Source organism: Sorghum bicolor, chromosome 5, assembly GCF_000003195.3.
Source record: "Sorghum bicolor cultivar BTx623 chromosome 5, Sorghum_bicolor_NCBIv3, whole genome shotgun sequence".
Lineage (NCBI taxonomy): Eukaryota > Viridiplantae > Streptophyta > Magnoliopsida > Poales > Poaceae > Sorghum > Sorghum bicolor.
The window spans coordinates 34,984,322-35,003,205 of record NC_012874.2 but is presented as its reverse complement, the minus strand read 5'-3'; the positions used below and the strand labels follow the sequence as shown (position 1 = coordinate 35,003,205).

General features: G+C 54.3%; 1 long non-coding RNA gene across 1 annotated transcript; it reads left to right on the top strand.

Annotated features, from left to right (window-relative positions):
* LOC110435552 lies at positions 17,448 to 18,679 on the top strand. Its single transcript, XR_002453289.1, has 2 exons — positions 17,448 to 17,536; positions 18,424 to 18,679. It is a non-coding gene; the product is annotated as an uncharacterized LOC110435552 (long non-coding RNA).

Here is an 18,884-nt window from a genome sequence, read left to right as displayed (position 1 = left end):
TCAAGTCTGCTATTTATAGTATTAGAGGATTATTTATAGTTGTAAAGATAATTTTTAGCAATTTAAGTAGAAACATAATTGTTTCCGACTTGACTTGCCAAACCCTAGCCACCACCTCCCTTTTCCCCCTCTCACGCACAGCAGCACCGCGTCTACGTGCCGCCCTGACGAGTATCATCCCTGTCCTCCGTTATTCCATCCCTACAACCTCCGCAACAACTCCAGTAGGTCTCAGCGTCCTCTCAACCTGGTATCAGAGATCTCAGTTTTGATGTTGGCCTCGCTTCCCTTCGCCGCCCGTGCCGAACCCTTCAGTGCCGCTAGCCGATCCACCAGCGTCCCTGCCCGCGGGAACACTTCTGCTAGTGCTTGGGGTGTCGCTGCCGCTGGCCAGTGGGGCGTTGTCCTTCGCCGTGGGGGTCATGACGAACGAGCAGCTGACGGCGGCTGTCCTTGACCTCAACAAGATGGTGGCCGGTATCCGCATGTTCCTTCTCGGGCTGCAGCCGCCACCGCCGACACCACCGCCACAGCAGCAACTACCACTGCTACCCCCACCAGCCTCCCTGTACCCCTACGGGATGCCCTACGACATGATGGCAACCGCGACGTAGCCGGGTTCATCGGCACCCATTAGCAGCGTGTGGGGGTATAAACTCCTATACCCTTACGGCTAGACTTGGGCCAGGAGGCTTGGCCCATTACGAGACGAGTTCAAGTCTTGATCCGACAGCCTGGAGTTTCGCGCAAGGAAACAGGATGTGGAGATCAAGCAGGATTCTAGTCGGTTAGAATAGGAATTGATATCGAATTATCCATGGCAATTGTAACCGACTAGGATTAGTTTCAGATCTGTAACCCTGCCCTCCAGACTATATAAGGAGGGCAAGGGACCCCCCTAGGATACATCATATTCTCTCAACACAAATCAATACAACCAGACGCAGGACGTAGGTATTACGCCAACTCGGCGGCCGAACCTGGATAAAAAGCTTGTCCGTGTCTTGCGTCACCATCGAGTTCGTAGTTTGCGCACCGTCTACCGATAAACTACTACCGTGGGTATACCCCAAGGTAGACTGCCGACCAGCTTTCGTCGACAGTGGCGCACCAGGTAGGGGGTGTGCGTGCAACTTTTCCGGCGAACAAGATGGTCACGATCCCAGCTTCCGCGACCGTGCCTGAAGGCCTCACGTTCACCGTCGGCCAGATCACGTGGACGACATGCAGCGGCGGCCTCACGACCACGGTTTCGAAAGAGATCCAGATCCAATCTGAGATCACGCCGTCTCCGACCACACGCGTGACGGCACCGAGCGCCCGACCACCGTTCCCGCTCTACAAGGGAAAGAAGATCGACTGCTCGGACCTTCTCCAAGCGCTTGATCGCGCTGACTCCAAGCTACTCGAAGTTTCCCAACTAGTAGACGGAGTTCTGCGTCGGCCCGACCAAGCTGCTCCAGCGGATTTTTTCAAATCCCGCCGGCCAACTCGTGTCGCCACACACGAACGGCTGGGAACGTCTCTGACGATAACCTCAACACCCTCAGGACGATCCGTCAAGCTCAAGAAGGAAGATTATCCTTGCGGCCTGAACAACTCGGCCTCTGTTTACTCACAGCACACCCAATCTGTTTTCAGCAAGGCGGGTTGGTCGCCGAAAAGGAACGATCGTCACTACGTCAACATGGTGACGATCCGAGAACTACGGGACGGCCAGATTTCCAGCACCAACTCAAGTACCGGTTCCGTCCCCACCGAGGTTATAAACACCGAAGACGAGGACTACGACCTGGATTTTCCTTCACACCCTCCGGGTTTCCCCCGTTTCCCGATATTCCCCCCCGACGAGGAGATATTGTGTTCAATGTCAGCGCCGACGAACCGGTCGTTGATGGAGAAACAGATGAGCAGAGGCAACTCCGCGAACAACGCAACGCCGATCGCGCCCGACGACGCGCAGACGAGCAACAACAAATGCCACCAAATAATCTCAACGATGCCTTTGACATGGTCGGGGACCAGCCAGTCTACAAAATGCCAAGCGCCAACGTGGCTGTCGCCATGGCTAACCTAGATCGGCTTCCTGATACCCCCGAGTGCCAGGGAGTCTGGACCAGCATCCGAGCACACCTGATCGCTGCAATGGGACAGACAGCCACTCTGCTCAAGAGAGTCCAGGACGTCTCTTATACGGAAGCCGCCTCCGACCACTCTAATCGTAGCCGGGCCTCACCGTCTCCCAGCAGGCGTCGCCGCAGTCGCTCTCCCGACAACCGTCGAAAGGACTCACGGCGTGACGATGGTGGTCGGGACGCCGACGGTCGCCGCGAGCAGAACCGCGTACGCGGCCAAGAAGTAAACCAGCACAGGGATCTCCGCCACAACATCCCTCCCAAAGATGCCCGGGACCGCATCAACAGGCGCGCCACAGAGAGAGCAGTCCACGAAAACCTGCGCCGCATCGAGTACGATGCAACGCACGGTCCCCCGGGTCTAAGACAGTTCTCCTCACACCTCCACCAGGTCGTGTGGCCCCGCAATTTCAAGCTCGAAAAACTTAAAAAATACGACGGCAAGGAAAATCCAGAGAACTGGATCACCCTCTACGAAATCGCCGTCCGATCAGCCGCAGGAGATGAGCACGTCATGGCTAACTACTTCCCCGTAGTCCTCGACCAGGCTGGTCATCAGTGTCTTCTTGGCTTGCCCGAGGACTCCTTCGACTCTTGGGAAGAGCTGCGCCAGGCTTTCATCGACAACTTCATCGCCACATGCGAGCATCCTGGAAACAAATATGACCTTGAAAGGATAAGGGACAGGAAGAACGAACCTCTGCGCGATTACATCCGACGATTCTCGGATATGCGCCTCAAAATCCCGAAGATTTCCCACGACGAGGCCATCTCTGCCTTCATCAAGGGCTTGCGCTTCCACGAAGCGCTGAGGAACAAGCTGTTACGTAAACGACCAGCAACGGTGGCGGAACTCCTCGCCACGGCCAAAAATTACGCCGACGCCGACGACGCAGAAAAACTAATCCGAGACGACGCTAGAGGTCCCGACCAGCCTTCCCGGCGAGATGACGGTCGCGGTCGTTACGACAACAGGAACCACTGTCGCCCCGACAACCGCGACCACAGAGACGGTTGGGATCGGCGGCGCGACAGCCGCGACGACTTCAGAGGAAAGCGCCCTCGCGACTACGACCACGAAGTAAATACGGTCAAACGTCTCAATGGACGACGGGACTACCAAGAAGACTACAACAAAACGTTGAAGGGACCATGCCAACTGCATCCAAAGTCCAATCATACCATGGAAGAGTGCCGCGTCCTCAAAAGCATCTATACACGGCGGGCCGCCCAAGACGACTCCGCCAAGAAAAATAACAAGCGCGACGGGCACGACCACGAAGATGAGGATGAGGACCAAGATAGGGACCCCCGACACCAATACGTCAGCCCCACTGACGTGGTCCACTCCATCTTCGGGGGCAAGGTCTCCACTGAGTCCAAGCGAGAAAGAAAGCTGTTAAAGAGAGCCTGCCTCAACATAGACAGCACGGACGGGCTGATCGCAGACCCGAAATTTCCCACGTGGTCCCACAGGGAAATCTCGTTCAGCAGGAAGGACCAGTGGGCCGCTATCCCAGAGCCGGGTCGTTTCCCCCTGATTCTTGACCCCTGCATCAACAGCATCAGATTCGAGCGCGTGCTCGTGGACGGGGGAAGCTCCATCGACATCCTCTTCCGCAACAGCCTGCCCGCCCTCAAGATATCCCCTACACAACTAAAACCTTACGACGCCCAATTCTGGGGGGTTTTGCCAGGTCAAAGTTCAGTGCCTCTCGGACAGATAACATTTTCTGTCCAATTCGGCACACCCGACCACTTCCGGACGGAGTTCATCAACTTCGTAGTCGCGGATTTCGACGGGACCTATCACGCCATACTGGGCCGACCATCGCTGACAAAGTTCATGGCAGTCCCGCACTACTCATACCTAGTCCTTAAGATGCCCACGGAGAAGGGTGTCCTAACCGTCAGAGGCAACGTCTACACTGCGTACACCTACGAAGAAGAAAGCTTCAAGATCACCGAGGCAATCGACCTCTCAATCCACATGGCAGAAACAGCAAACCAAGCCGCACAGCTGCCTCCCGACCAGCTCCGACTACCTGAACAGGAGACAGCCAGGAAGAACTCAAAATCCAAGGAGTACAAAGAAGTGCAGCTGGTCGAAGGCAGCCCCGAGAAGACAGCCCTCATCGGGGCCAACCTGGATCCAAAATAGGAAGACGCGCTCGTCAGGTTTCTAAGGGACAACGTGAGCGTTTTCGCATGGAAACCCGCAGACATGCCCGGTGTCCCACGAAACCTGATCGAGCACTCCTTAAATGTCTCGAAGACCGCAAGACCAATCAAGCAAAAACTGCGACGGTTCGCTCGTGACAAAAAGAGGCTATTAGGACAGAAATAACACGGCTTCTAGCAGCCGGATTCATAAAAGAAGTGTATCACCCCGATTGGCTCGCCAATCCGGTTCTTGTACGCAAAAAGAATAATGAATGGAGAATGTGCGTTGATTACACTGATCTCAATAAACACTGTCCTAAAGATCCTTTTGGTCTCCCTCGCATCGACGAGGTGGTCGACTCAACGGCCGGATGCGAACTCCTCTCTTTTCTAGACTGCTACTCTGGTTATCACCAGATTTCGCTAAAGGAAGAAGATCAGATCAAAATGTCTTTTATTACACCTTACGGCGCATACTGCTACACGACCATGTCTTTCGGACTCAAAAATGCCGGAGCCACTTATCAACGGGCCATCCAGCAATGCCTCCACGACGAGATTCGCGATGACCTCGTCGAGGCCTATGTAGACGACGTGGTCGTAAAAACAAGGGACGCGAGCACCCTAATCGACAACTTAGACCGAACTTTCAAGGCGCTCAATAGGTACAAGTGGAAGCTCAACCCCAAGAAGTGCATTTTCGGCGTTCCTTCCGGTCTACTGCTCGGCAACGTCGTCAGTCGCGACGGCATACGACCAAACCCTTCAAAAGTCAAAGCCGTACTCGACATGCGACCACCGAAGAACGTCAAGGATATTCAGAAGCTAACCGGATGTATGGCCGCCCTCAGTCGTTTCATCTCAAGGCTGGGAGAAAAAGGCCTCCCTTTCTTCAAACTATTGAAAGCGTCAGAAAAATTTTCTTGGACAGAGGAAGCCGACGCTGCGTTCACTCAGCTTAAGACCTTCCTCACTTCACCACCTGTCCTCACAGCGCCTCAGCCCAATGAAGACCTACTTCTTTACATTGCTGCAACCGACAGGGTTGTTTCCACGGCAATAGTGGTCGAGTGAGATGAACCAGGTCACGCCTACAAGGTCCAGAGACCCGTTTACTTCATAAGTGAAGTCTTAAACGAGTCCAAGGCCAGGTATCCACAAATACAAAAGCTCATATACGCCATTCTAATAACGTCAAGAAAGCTGAAGCACTACTTCGACGGCCATCGAGTCCTGGTGACAACCAGTTTCCCTCTCGGGGACATCCTGCGCAATAAAGACGCCAATGGTAGAATCGTGAAATGGGCGATGGAATTATGCCCATTTTCCCTGGAGTTCCAGAGCCGAACCACGGTCAAGTCTCAGGCCCTGGTCGATTTCATTGCTGAATGGACGGATCTCAATGAGCCTCCCGTTCCCGATGTCTCAGACCACTGGTCAATGTTCTTTGATGGGTCCTTGAACATCAACGGTGCCGGCACTGGGATACTGTTCGTATCACCCAACAAGGACAAACTGCGTTACGTCCTTCGGATCCTTTTTCCGGCGTCAAACAACGTCGCCGAATACGAAGCATGCTTGCATGGCATAAGACTAGCTGTTGAGCTGGGAATCAAGCGCCTCTATGTCTATGGCGACTCCGCTTTGGTCATCAACCAGCTCAACAAGGAGAGGGACGCAACCCACGAGAAGATGGATCTCTACTGCAAAGAAATTCGCAAATGGGAAACCAACTTCTACGGCATAGAGTACATCCACGTGGTCCGGGATAAGAACCAAGCAGTAGATGCGTTGTCGAAGTTAGCCTCATCTCGGGCCCAGATCCCGCGGGGTATTTTCGTCCAGGACATCCACGAGCCAAGCGTAGGCTCCCCCTGGTCGACAAGCAACCCACCAAGGCAATGATCATAGACGACGCCACTCCGACAACCGGTGGGCGTGACTGGCGTACCCTGTTCATCAAGTACATATCGGACGGGACAGGCCTTCAGGACAAAGCAGAGAATGAACGCCTCATTCGACGATCAAAGAACTACATCCTGGTCGACGGCAAACTCATGCGAAAAAACGCAAGCTCCGAAGTACTGCTCAAGTGCATACCCCAAGATGATGGTATCAAGCTCCTAGAAGACATACACGCTGGATCCTGCGGCAATCATGCTGCATCCAGAACGTTGGTTGGAAAAGCCTTCCGAGCAGGTTTTTATTGGCCAACCGCGGTGAACGATGCGGAAAAACTGGTCCGACACTGCGAAGGATGTCAGTTTTTCGCCAAGAGGACACACGTACCTGCTCACGAAATTCAAACCATCCCGTCGTCTTGGCCTTTTGCTTGCTGGGGACTTGACATGATCGGGCCATTTAAACCAGCCCCGGGCAATTTCAAGTTTGTTTTCGTGTTAATCGACAAGTTCTCTAAGTGGATCGAATACATGCCCCTGGTCAAGGCAACCTCCGAAAAGGCTGTGGAGTTCCTTAATCAAATCATACACAGATTCGGCATCCCGAACAGCATAATCACCGACCTGGGCACTCAGTTTACTGGCACCACTTTTTGGGACTTCTGCGATGACAGAGGCATAGTCATAAAATACGTGTCAGTGGCACATCCACCTGCCAACGGTCAAGTTGAACGTGCTAACGGAATGATCGTTGACGCCCTAAAGAAAAGGTTGTACACCGAAAACGACAGAGCACCGGGTCGATGGATGAAAGAATTGCCGGCAGTGGTCTGGGGCGTCCGAACTCAGACCAGTCGAAACACAGGGGTGTCTCCCTACTTCATGGTGTACGGTTCAGAGGCGGTCCTGCAGTCTGACATACACTTCGGATCTCCTAGAATCGAACACTTCAACCACGCGACCGCCGACAATGCCAGAGAACTCAAAATCAATTGCATGGAGGAAAAGCGTTTAGATTCTTGTCTCCGAACAGCAAAATATCTCGCGGCAGTCAGGCGATACTACAACAGGAACGTCAAGGACCGTTCCTTCGTGGTCGGCGACCTGGTACTTAGGTGGAAAACAAGTCAGGAGGGAATGCACAAGCTATCCACTCCCTGGGAAGGACCCTTCGTGGTCACCGAAGTCACACAACCCACGTCCTACAGATTGGCATACCCAGATGGAACACGCGTGCCTAACTCTTGGCACATAGACAAACTGCGACGATTTTATCCATAAAGTTTTAATAACTTTCCTTTGTAAGTATCTTATAATTGTCAGTAATAAGATTTTCTGTTTTTTGGCCTATACCTTGCTGCACGCAGAACTCGGCAAAACTTCTGCAATGGATGCTCTTAGCGACTACCAAGTCGAATACGGTGACACGTCACTCAGACAATCATAAAGCGCTCAAAACAACAGTCATGACAAAAAGCAAACTTTATTACAAACTTTACATACAAAGTTTACAATAAATACCCTGACGGGCAGACACTAGTCTATTCCTACAGACTACTCTATTGGCCTAGCTGCTCGGGCTGATCACCCGCCTGGCCCTGCTGCCCGGACGAAGGGGTCGGGGCCACCGGCGCCTGGCTGGTCGAGACCGCAGGCGTCGACCGCCCATCTCCCGCAACGGACGCGCCCGACAACTCCCTGGCCGACCTATCTGAACTCGGCTGGTCTGGGGGAGTGGCCGTTCCGCACAGATTAATGTCGCTGATCACTGTCGACGACAATTCCAGCAGACTACCCCAAAGCTCGTCCGCCTCCTGTGGGCCGACCTCCTTGGGGTACCCCTTCTCCAGCCTGCCCATGTCGACCAGGGGGTAGTGGGCGCGCACCATGCTGAGGACGTGCGCGCCGGCAAACTCCCCGGCGTCCTTCACGAACTGTTGGAGCCAGTCCCACGCCCGTTGCGCCTTCTCGACCGGGGTCAACTATGGCGCGCGGGGCTGGCTCTCCGGGAGCTCGGGACTGATCAGGTCTAGGACCGGGGACACTCCTTTCTAGATCCTACAACAGTTGACCTTCCAGGAGTCCCGGTCCTTGACCAGATCATCCCGGTGCCTCTTGGCGTTCACCTTGAGCACTGCAAGCGAAATAGGACATTATTATCGGCATATTAAAAACAAAGGGGTGCCAAGCGACAGATAGCAAGGTGGGGAGTATTACCAGATAACTTCCGGTCCTTTCGACCCAGCTCCTCTCCTGCTCGGCGCCCGGACTCCAGCGCATCAGCGAGCTCTTGGCTGAGCTGCTCCTTCTCCTGTCGGAGGCGCGCCACCTCCTCCTCCAGGTCTAAGTGAATGACAACCTGGTCAGCAAAGCAAACTGCATAGCTACACGAAGCCGCTCGGAGCGCGTGACTAACCTTCTCGTTGCTGGTACTGGTTGGCCAAGCGACGGGTAAGCTCGAGACGATGCTCCTCTTGGGCATTCATCTCGGCCACCTTCTCCCCAGCCTCCGACTGCAACCGGTCCACCTCTGCGGCCAGGGCCTTGTTCTCGGCCACGACGCCTTCTATCTGGTCAAAGCACCGTTTCCGGTACTTCGCCGTTTTCATCGCGCCCTGCAAAACAGACATATGACGTTCAAGCAAGACAATGCACAGAATGTCCATCAGTATAAAAAGTCGCTTACCTTGACTTCGTCGACAAGGCGCTTGGCCGCGCGCTCCACCCTGGCGGCCTCCTCGGTCTCGGCGAGCTCCTCATGCCCGATAAAGTGATCCCCGCGTTGGCGCCACACATACACGTGTTGGCGGCCATCACGGGGACGACCCTCAATCTCTTCCACCTCGTCATCGGAGGCCGCCCGGGTTTCCTCCTCCTACGCTGCGTCACCCCCGGTGGTGGTCCCAGGCATTACTGGCCCCCGGACCAGACCTGGGGAGCCTGCAGCCGAAGAGGTTCCTGCTCGGGGCGGCGTGGGGACTCCACTCCCCCCGGCAGGAGGAGGGGTCGGGGCTCTTCCCTCCTCTTCCATGGAGCCAGCTGGGGGAGCCTCTTCAGCCCTGGTCGGGCTGCCTGTCGTAGTCGGTGCCGCGGTCGGGAGCCCCTCGGTGCTCCCAGGCGCGGCTGCAGCTGTAGGCTGCTCTGTGGTCTGGGGGGCCGTATCTTCAGCAGCGCGGACAGGCTCGCCCATCCCCTGGCTGGCAGCCTGGCCGGGGTCGACATCCGACGCCGCACTAACAGGAACAAAAGTGTAATTTTAAAAAAAAAGCAAAGAGGAGTCCAAAATACGTAAGTCGAACACTTACAGGTCTGATCGACGGTGGGTCGCGGTGAACCTCCTCCCGCGGTGAACCTCCTCCTCGCCCGGCCGGTCGGCACCTGCGCCCCCATCTCGACAACTTGCGGTGCAGGGGGGTCGCTGGCCACTCGATCAGTAGCGGCCGGCGCATTATCTGGGCGGCTCCGAGGCCGTCGGACTAACGACGTTGCAGCCTCCTCGTCGTCGTCGTCGTCGTCAACGATCCGCACGAGCCTACGACGCTTCGGCGCTTGGCTGCTCTCCGCCGGTGGATCTGCCGGCAACATCGGTGTCGGCAAGGGATCTGCCAGCAATGGCCTTTTCCCCGCTACCCTCTCCTCGGTGGTCGGGACGGGGCGGGCTTGTTCCTCCGCACTGCTGGTGTAATGAGTACACCTAGCAGCATCGTCTTCTGGCAGGTCTTCTCCCGCATGATTCTCCATCCCCGGTGCCAGTGATACATACACTGTGCACCGGTCGACATCGTCGATCTGCAAAAGCAACAAAGATGAGTTAGCTACAGACGATATACGAATGCTAAAACAAAATACTCTGCAACATACCTTTGGTGCTGGTCGGCCTAACTTGAAGGCTTGCACCCGATCACTGCCGCGGATGAAGCCTCCGTCTGCAAAGTTGAACAGCTCGTTCAACAGCCGTTGTACCTCCGCCTTCTCCAAGATCTCCGGTCGCATCCTGGTCGGGTCCACGCTTCCGGCATACTCGTACGCCGAGTGCACCCTCTTCTGGCAGGGCATCACCCGACGACAAATGAAGTTGCCGACCACGCCAAGCCCATCCAAGCGCGACCAGTCGATCAGCTTCATCAGATCTGCCACTTGACCGTCGAACTCCGGGCGGTCGGTCCAGCTCACCCTCTTCTCGGGAATGTACCCCACGTCACAGAACGTGGAGCTGCCCGGTTCCTCCCTGACGTAGAACCACTTCCTATACCATTCGGTCAAGGAAGTGTTCCATGGACAGTGCAGGTAGTGATTCTTCATTCCATCACGAAGGTTGAGGTACACTCCACCTGCAACCTTGGAGCCTCCAACTGCTCCCTTCTTCCTCAAGCAGAAAAGGTAACGAAAAAGATCGAAGTGCGGCTCTATGCCAACATAGGCCTCGCACAGATGAATAAACGTGGAAATAAGGAGAATTGAGTTCGGGTGCAGATTGCAAATCCCGATCTCATAATACAGAAGAAGACCTTGGAGAAAAGGATGAACCGGAACCCCAAAGCCCCTCTTAACGAAATCTTCGAACACGACGATCTCACCGGCACGAGGGTCGGGGAAGCTTTCTCCTTCCGGTGCTCTCCAGCCGCCGAGCTCCGAGCTGTGCAGGAGTCCCATGTCGACGAGGTCACCGAGGGATTTGGTGGTGCTGCGGGACTTCTTCCACTCCTTGGTCATCAGTTCGGCCCTCTTCTTGGCGTCGCTCTTCGCCATTGGAGGTGAGAAGTGGATTTGGGTTACGAAGATGCAGGTGATTGAAGGAGGCAAAAATGGAAGGCTTGAGGGCAATGGCAGGGTAAGGAGTACAGGCGGAACTGTCAGGCTTTTATAACCCGCAACTCCACCTCTCCCACTTCCCGTATTCTTGGGAAGTGGGCGGGCCATGCGGCGGATGCGGCGTTTCAGTTTATAATGATTATAGAAAATTAATGCGGCGGAGTTTTCGTACCAATTGATGGTTCCCTTTTTCTCAAACCACGCAAAGGGCGGCTGTACAGTTGCCAGGCGCAACTTTTCATGCGTCCATCTGACAACCCATTAGGAGGTCTCGTCATGTCAACTTTAACTGAAAAGGTCGTTTCAATAAAAAGAAGACAAATATGCCAGAGAGTCAACAATCCGGGGACTGCACCGACCACCGAGCACTTGATGCTCGGGGACTGGTCGCCCAGTCCATCAGCTCGGAACTTCAAAGACTGCACCAACCACCGAGCACTTGATGCTCGGGGACTGGTCGCTCAGTCCATCAGCTCGGAACTTCAAAGACTGCACCGACCACCGAGCACTTGATGCTCGGGGACTGGTCGGCCAGTCCATCAGCTCGGAACTTCAAAGACTGCACCGACCACCGAGCACTCGATGCTCGGGGACTGGTCGTACAGTATAGCAACGCAGAATACTAAGCAGCGCACTTGGCGCCTGGGTACTGGTCGTCATACTATTATTTATGTTCCCAATCATGCTTGGGGACTTGTCCAACGGACCCTACGCTGTGCTCGGGGACTGTGCCGACTACCGAGCACTACATGCCCGGGGACTGGTCGACCAGCCCACCAATTTGATAATTCGGGGACTGTACCGACCACCGAGCGTTATATGCTCGGGGACTGGTCGATTAGTCTATTTCAATTGTAGACGGACTGGTAGATTCAATTTTTTAGACCTTGCTACAAGGCTCATACTTCGCCTTCCAGCAAGCTCGGGGACTACATCGGTACGATGCATCTGGCGATGCATCTCAGTTTCAGAATTTCTTTGCAGACTTTTCTTTTGACCCTGGCACCACGTGCCTACGTCACCTACTACCAGGCTCGGGGACTAAGTGGGCACACTTCACCTTGCGGTGAATATGCTTGCTTTTTTGAAAGACTATACTTTTCATAAAAGTAAAGTGGGCACACTTCACCAGGAAAGAAATCTTTTTTAATTTAGAGCACCATGCATTCTTCGAACAACCTGCTTCTTCGATGTCAATGTTGATCAACTGTCTTTTGAGTCGGTCAAAATTCCGTTGCAACTGTTTGGGCGATTTTCCTGCTTATTGAAGACGTCAAGCTTCACTGATCGAAGAAGCTCAAGATGGCGTGTTACATCACAATACATGGTGCTCGGGGACTAGCTGTGGGGGTATAAACTCCTATACCCTTACGGCTAGACTTGGGCCAGGAGGCTTGGCCCATTACGAGACGAGTTCAAGTCTTGATCCGACAGCCTGGAGTTTCGCGCAAGGAAACAGGATGTGGAGATCAAGCAGGATTCTAGTCGGTTAGAATAGGAATTGATATCGAATTATCCATGGCAATTGTAACCGACTAGGATTAGTCAGAACTGTAACCCTGCCCTCCAGACTATATAAGGAGGGGCAAGGGACCCCCCTAGGATACATCATATTCTCTCAACACAAATCAATACAACCAGACGCAGGACGTAGGTATTACGCCAACTCGGCGGCCGAACCTGGATAAAAAGCTTGTCCGTGTCTTGCGTCACCATCGAGTTCGTAGTTTGCGCACCGTCTACCGATAAACTACTACCGTGGGTGTACCCCAAGGTAGACTGCTGACCAGCTTTCGTCGACACAGCGTGCCGATCCAGGAGATCCAGTTTCCACACTCGTCGTCCCCACTGTCGGCGTGGCTCATGGCTCCCTTGAACTCGGTCTACTCCACCACGCTAGCGCGTACGACAGTCACCACCACGCTCCACATCACCGTGGGGTTCGGCCATGGGGGCGTTCTCGTGGTGGGCACCCTCTACGACGGCGTTGATGGGACCCTCATCTAGGGCCACATCCTCTGGCCGCCTCCGGCGTCTGGCGGGGCTCTAGCGGCGGCCGCCCCCGCGGCGTCTGGCATCCTTGCCACCCTAGCCACGTTCGGTGCGACTGAATTCCAACCAAAGGGGTTCAATTTGGACTTCACCACATACGACGACTCTGTTGATCCGCTAAATTGGCTTACTCACTATGAGCAATTCTTCTGGGGCAAGCACACCCCGGAGGCTCAGCGGACGTGGATGGCATCATACAACCTCACAGGCGTCGCCCAAATGTGGTACTACGGCCTCATGATGGATGAGGGCATGCCCTCCTAGGAATGCTTCAAGGGGTTGTGCCACCTGCGCTTTGGGCCACCCATCTATGGCTCGCGGTTTGCCGAGTTGGGCACCTACCGTTTCACTCCATGGTCCAGGAATTTGCGGACCGCTTCCGGACGATCTTCATGCACTCTCGTGACATCTCTATGCACTAGAAGGTGGAGCTCTTCGTCGATGGCCTCCCGGAGCACATTCGGATGGACGTCGCGATGCGCATCTCGCCCGACCTCGAGTCGATGATGTTCCTGGCCCATGCCTTTGATAGCCATGCCATAGCCACACCAGTGTTGCCTCAGCCGCAGCAGCAGCATGGCACGTGCCCACCATCGTGGCCGGCCCTTCCGCCACACCATCAAGGGGCGGCCGCAGTTCCTACCGGCGTGCACAGCACTCCAGCTCTGGCTGCAGCAGTTGTGGCTTTGCTTTAACTGCGACGACCAGTATGTGCATGGGCATGTGTGCCCCCGCTTGTTCTACCTGGAGGCGGATGACTTCATCAAGGATGACAAAGCACTAGTAGAGGGAGCTATGGATGCGGCCTTGGCTGAGGAGCAGCACGTTGACGGCGCCGCTCACGCTCACACTCTTGTGGTTTCTGTGCACGCTCTTGCAGGGATCACCACACGTTGTTGCTTCTGGTGATGATCAAGGGCGAGCGACTCCTCGCCCTATTGGACACTAGCTCCACCCACACCTTCCTCCAGGCCGTGGCCATGCACTGCCTTGGGCTTACCCCCTAGGGGGGTGATCAGCTCTGAATCATGGTGGCTAGTGGCGAGCGCATGCCGTGTGGAGGGATTGCCCACGACGTTCCCATCATCATTGGCGGGGTGCCTTTCTCCATAACTTGTGTGGGCCTCGTGCTTTGCTGCTTCGACTTCATCCTAGGCGTGGACTTCATGGTGCAGTAGAACACCTCACCTAGGACTTTGAGGGGCTCATCGTGTACTTCCAGAGGAGTGGCCGCCGCATCATGTGGTAGTGTGAGGCTCCTTCGGGTGCCCCTCCCCAGCAGCGTTCGCTATCCATGGTCACGGCGGACTCTCCACAATCACTGCTAGACAAGCTTCTTCTCTAGCACAGCGCCGTCTTCAACACGCCATGCGGGCTCCCTCCGGGCCACCCCTATAACCACCACATTCACTTGTTGCCGGGGAACGCTTTGGTAGCTGTGCACCCCTACCGGTACCCACAGTTGTAGAAGGACGAGCTTGAGCGGGGGTGCGCCGCTATGTTGGAGCATGGCATCATCTGCCCTAGTATTTCTCAGTTTTCTGCACCAGTGCTACTAGTCAAGAAGGCAGATAGGGGTCATGGAGCTTCTGCACCGACTACCGGGCGCTCAACGACCGCATTTCTAAGGGCAAGTTTCTGATCTTGGTGGTTGACGAGCTCCTCGACGAGCTCCACAGGGCGAGGTTCTTCACCAAGCTCAACCTCCGCTCTAGTCACCACCAAGTGTGGATGCACCCAGTGGACATCGAAAAGACTACCTTTTGCACACACCACGGCCACTTCGAGTTCCTGGTGATGCCGTTTGAGCTATCCAATGCCCTGACAACCTTCCAGGCATTGATGAACGATGTGCTTCACCCCTTTCTATGCAGGTTTGTGCTAGTTTTCTTTGATGACATTCTTATTTACGGCTCATCATGGTCCGAGCACCTTTAGCACATGGGACTTGTCTTCTCTACAATGCAAGCACATAGCCTCTTCCTCAAGAGGTCGAAGTGCTCCTTCGGGGCCCTCTCCATCACCTACCTCGGCCCTGTCATCTCCACCAATGGCGTCGCCATGGATAGTGACAAGGTGGCCATGGTCACCTCGTGGCTGATGCCATCCGTGGGGTGTGCTCGGCTTCCTAGGGCTCACGGGCTACTACCGCAAGTTTATCCACGACATTGGCTCCATCACAACACCCCTCACGCGCCTCCTGTGGAAGGAGGCGTTCGTCTAAACAGCGGAGGCAGACAAGGCCTTCACTACCCTCAAGCGGGCACTCTCGTCGGAGCCGGTCCTGCAGATGCCTGACTTCGAGCGCCCAATTGTCGTTGACTGCGACGCATCTGGTGCCAGGTTTAGCACCATCCTGCACTAGGGGGTAGGTCCCCAGGCCTTCTTCAGTCGACCATTCACCGCCCACCATGTCAAGTTGGTAGTGTACAAGCATGACCTCATTGGGCTAGTGCAAGCAGTCCGCCATTGGCGCCAAAACTTGTGGAGGCGCCGGTTCCTCGTCTGCACCAACTACTATAGCCAGAAGTTCCTCCTGGACCAGCGGCTATCCACTATGCTCTAGCACCAGTGGATTGACAAAGTTATTCAGGTTTGACTTCACCATTGAGTACCGTCCTAGGCGGCTCAACTTGGTGGCCAATGCGCTTTCCTACCGAGATGAGGAGGTTGTAGCGCTGTGTGCCCTATTTGGGCCGTCCTTTGACCTCTACACCGACATCTGACGGGCCAGCACGGCCAAAGTGATCGCATGCGACCTGCTGTAGCAGCTGGCAGCTACCACACTCGACACCCCATGGGCAACGGAGGACGACTTCCTCCTCCACAGCATGCGTATGTACGTGTCAGTTGTCGATGACCTACGCCACCAGCTGTTGGCTCTAGCACACTCGGCGGGGCACGAGGGGGTCTAGAAAACCCTTGTGCGCCTCCGAGGTGACTTCTACATACCCAGTGATCGCAAACTGGTGCACTACTTCATCCGCTCTTATGATATGGGCCAGCGTAACAAGACGCTGATGACCCAGTCGGCTGGCCTGCTGCAACCCCTAGACATTTTGTCCTAGGTGTGGGCGGACATATACATGGACTTCATTGAGGGCCAGCCTAAGGTACATGACATGTCGGTGATTCTGACGGTGGTGGATCGTTTCTTGAAGTACGCCCACTTCATCACCCTCAGCCACCCCTACAACGCCGCCTCGGTCGCCCACACCTTCTTCAAGGGGATTCTACGCCTACACTGCTTTCCCACCTCAATCGTCAGCGAGCGTGACCTAGTCTTCACCAGCAACCTGTAGCGTGATCAATTTAAATGTGCAGGTGTCAAACAGCGGTTGAGCACAGCATTCCACCCCCAGATGGATGGCCAGTCAGAGGTCGTCAAAAAGGTGATTGCGTATGTACCTGCATTGTGCGACCGGTGATCGTTCACGCTCGTGCGTTGACTGGCTCTCCTAGGTGGAGTACTGCTACAACACCTCGTACCACTCTGTGCTTCGGGCAACGCCATTAGAGGTGGTGTATGGCCATCCCTAACCTCCTCTTCTTCTACACCAGGAGGGGGCGGCCTAGACAGAGGCGGTGGACGCCATGCTGCAGGATCATGACGTGTTCCTAGAAGAGCTTTGCGAGCATCTTCTTCAAGCACAACAGTATGCCAACCGGTACTAGGATAACCATCACCGCGAAGTGGAGTTTGACGTGGACGCATGGGTGCTCCTTCGCATGCTGCACCGACCAACCCATGCCCTCGCCTCGCCGTCGAAGGGCAAGCTGCGTCCACACTGCGCCGAGCCGTTCCAGATTGTCGAGCGCATTGGCTCGGTGGCTTACCGCCTTCGACTTCCTGCAGAGGTGCGCCTGCACAACGTCTTCCATGTGAGGCTATTGAAGCCCTACAACTACATCGGCACCCCTCCCTCCGGTCCTACCGTGCTGCCACCGGTCTAGGACGTTCGGTTGCTGCCAGCGCCAAAGCGGGTCCTGCGTGCCCAGCAGCCTGTGGTGTCTGCTGATCAAGTGGCAAGGTCTTCTGGAAGATGATGTGATGTGGCAGCCACTCAAGGACATCAAGACTCTCTACCCCGATGTAGAGCTCGAGGACGAGCTGTTTGTCGAGGTGGGGAGAGATGTTATGGCGGGACTTCAGTATGAAAGGAGGAGGCCTGCTCGTGGCTAGCAGGCGCATGCAGGAGATGGCCTCACGGCCCATCAAGTCTGCTATTTATAGATTAGAGGATTATTATTATTATTATTATTATTATTATTATTATTAGAAAATTATTTCTATTTTTAGATGGAGAATAAGCTATATATAGTTGTAAAGACAATTTGCACCAATTAAACAGAAACGTAATTGTTCCTGGCTTCCTAGAGGGAGCCAGGAGACTTGCCCAGCAACCCTAGCCGCCACCTCCCTTTTCCCTCTCTCACGCAAAGCAGCACGGCGCTCACGCGCCGCCGTCGCAGGTATCGTCCCCAACCTCTGGTATTCCATCCCTACAAACTCCGCAGCAACTCCGGTAGGGCTCATCGAACACTCTCCATATCCTATTGATCTATATTTTGTTAGTATTCAAATTAACATGAATTGATATATTTTTTCTTAACTTTTGAGAAATAAATTGATACTCTTAAGTTCAAATATTGTACAAAAACAGCCAGCTTGAAAAAAAATAATTTAAATCTATACCACATTTGGATGATGATATTAGAGGCTAGAATTGGAAATTGGAATCAGGTTTCCTGAATGCGTTTGGCGTGGAATTTAGATTTTGGATTAGAGAGTCGAGACCCATTTCCTTAGTATTGGACTCTAACTAGAAGCAGTATCTGCCAATATGGAGCCTGACCCCATGGTATTGAAAGAAATTAGACCTTAATACTCACCTCCTATCTAAGGCGCACAACCCTCGTTGCCAGACATCACTGCTGTCATGACACAAATCACTCACTAACTCCTTTGCCAGCCTCGCCACTAAGGACATCCCCAATGATGAGCTATTTGGCTAGCTAGATCTTGTTGGAAATAAAAGCAACTTAGCGATGCATATATTAATTCCGATAACAAGAAAAAAACTAACGACATGTATCACAGATATATGAATCAAAACTAGCACTACGATTTGAATCAAATTCACGGGATCTAGTGCTAGCAACAGAAATGATATGAGATCGAACCACAGAGAGAGGATAGACATCCTTACAGTGGGGTTGTCAGCGCGAAGGAAAAAGAGAAAGAAGACGAAGACCGTCGATGGAGATCGGCGAACACTGGACGTAGAGGGAAGAAGACGTCCAGCGAGTAGTTGCGACGGTGGTTCCCAAAAACCTGATATGCCTCCTACCCCGTGCAGGGACGCGAGGAGACGTGGGCTTCGAAGCCCGCTCTCCCGACACCGATGGCATGTCGGCGACGGGATGGGGAAGACGGCGGCAACGCAGTAATGTGGCGAGGAAGAGATGAATCTCTTGGTCCAAAGGATGATGTCTCGCTCCATATTTATACACACGTCGCACGCAGCAAATAGGAAAGCAATCAATCACAGTATTATGGAAACATTACCTGTCGTTTACGCACTTACCATAATACGAGAATAATTTCTTACCAAATAGGCCAGCACAATCTCCTCCATGCATGCAAAATTTCCAAGTAGCAAAAGGACGCCGCGCACCCGCAAGGGTCGAAGCGGTAAATTGCCGGTTCATTCACGCGCATGTCGTACATGCGTGCCCATTGGCTCCGCCCCGCCCGGCCGGGCCAGGCCGAGCCCGGCGAGGCAAGGCGAGCGAGCGCGCGCGTGTGGTTCTTCCTTTT